The sequence below is a fragment of the Sorex araneus genome, chromosome X (genome assembly GCF_027595985.1).
Source record: "Sorex araneus isolate mSorAra2 chromosome X, mSorAra2.pri, whole genome shotgun sequence".
NCBI classification, from domain to species: Eukaryota; Metazoa; Chordata; class Mammalia; order Eulipotyphla; family Soricidae; genus Sorex; species Sorex araneus.
In genome coordinates, this window is record NC_073313.1 from 268,129,737 (window position 1) to 268,131,784 (window position 2,048).

Here is a 2,048-nt window from a genome sequence, read left to right on the forward strand (position 1 = left end):
CCCCACCTGGGTCCCTCCCAGGAGCTCTGTAGACAGAGTGACAGACCATTTACTGGCCAGAATATGGGGTGCCTGTCCAAGAGAAGGGATGGGCCCAAGAGAAGGGATGGGCCCACAAGAAGTCAAGGTCTGGTGGAGACCCCCCCCCCAGTACCTGCCCAGGGAAACAGTGCCTGGACATGGAAAGTTTCTAAGTATCTTCATCTCTGGGCTGGTTTAACTTTTTCCACCCAAAGCTGATCTGATTAGGGCTGCAGCAATAGTACAGAGGGTAGGGGGATTGCCTTGCATGTGGCCGACCCAGGTTCAATCCCTGGCACCCAATATTGTCCCCAGAGCACTGCGAGGAGTAATTCCTGAGTGCAGAGCCAGGAGTAAGCCCTTCGTGGGTTGTATGTTAAGACTCTGAACTGCAGGCTGAATTAACTGATGTTACACAGACTGCTACTTTGCTTGGAGACCAGTTAGCTAGTCTCTGCTGAAAAATGTCTTTGAAATGTGATTGGAATACTACTTCATTTTGTATAACCCCTGTACCATATAATGAAACTGAGTTTCCTTGGGATAAGGTTTAAAAAAAAACATTTTTTAACACAAAAAAGTATTACAGCTAAGATTCTGGACTTGCAAAGTAAAATCCATGGTACCTTTAAAGACCATCTTCCTAATCTGGGACATCCAGAAATATGGCAAGGAATTTCTGATGGCCTAAGCTCCCTCAACCCTGTAACTAGCATCAAGGGATGATGGGGGGAGTCTGTAGGAATGGGCGTTCTGCTACTTGTACTGACCATTATGTATTTGATATTTTATTGGAAGTTTAAGCAGTACAAAATTAGAAGCCAGCGTAAACAGGTGGGCCAATTTGCTATGATGGCTAAAATTTGCCCTAAACAAAAAGGGGGAGATGTTGGTGCTAAGCCAGGACATTAGGACGAGCCTCTGGACGCTGCCCTATAAGCAGGAAGCTGTTGAACAGAGGCCCCATTCTCACTAAGTGGGCAAGCTAAAAATTTGTGAGTCCGATGACCTAGAGGAGTACACCATGCTCTCCTACACCCCACTGTCTTGGCAGTAGAAGGCAGGATCCTTAATCTGGATTAACCTTCAAGTATCAGTATGAGCCTGTTCGTTGCTCTATGTGTAACCAACCACAAGAACGCCCGTAATCTGCAGAACCTAAGTGTCCAGTTCCATATCTTGCTCTGATGTTTTTAATCATGAGTCCATTGAGCCATGTCAAAATAGCTTTGACAACATAGCTTTGACAAGACGATGCATACTCTGATGTTCCTTTGACGAATGCTCATTCTATAACTGTACTCTTGCTAGATTTTTTTAAAATCTGTGATAAAGTCATTAGGATGTGACTGATAAAAATTAGTATAAAAGAAGGCCTCTGGCAGTTGCTCTTCACCTCGAGCCAGATAGAGCCTTGGCCCTCCGTGCTCTTTACATTCCTCTTGCGTGTTTTATCTCCGTACCTTCCACCGCAACTGGCCCCCAAACATAACAAAGCTGAACTGGCCAAGAAGCAGCCATGAGCCTGGCAGGTGGGAGCCGATAGGATGTGTGGCCGAGCTATGTTCAGGGGTCACTCCTGGCTCTGCACTCAGGAGTTACGCCTGGTGGTGCTGGGGGAGAGGGGGCCTTATAGGCTGCCGAGGGTGGGACCCGGGTGGGCCGCGTGCCAGGCGAGAGGAGCGCTGCCTCTGGGCGGCGGCTGGCCCGGCAGGCGGCTCCTGCCCCGCACGTGCTCGCTGTCCCTGCCCACGCGCCCGCGGCCGGGTGGTGCCAGTGCGCGCGGGGGCGCGGCGGGGGGCGTGGGCCGCGGCGGGCAGACGCCGGAGGGCCCCCCGCCGCCGGCTGAGGGCTCGCGCCCTGGGGACTGTGCGTCCCGCCGCTCGGTCCCCGCGGGGCGGGCTCCCGGCGCCGCCCGAGGCCCGCGGCCCGGCGCGTGTCTGCCGCGCTGCCCCCCGCGGCCGGCCGGGTGGAAGCGTCCGCCCCGCCCCGCGCGTCGGGCCCGCCCCTTGTGAGGTTATAAAGTG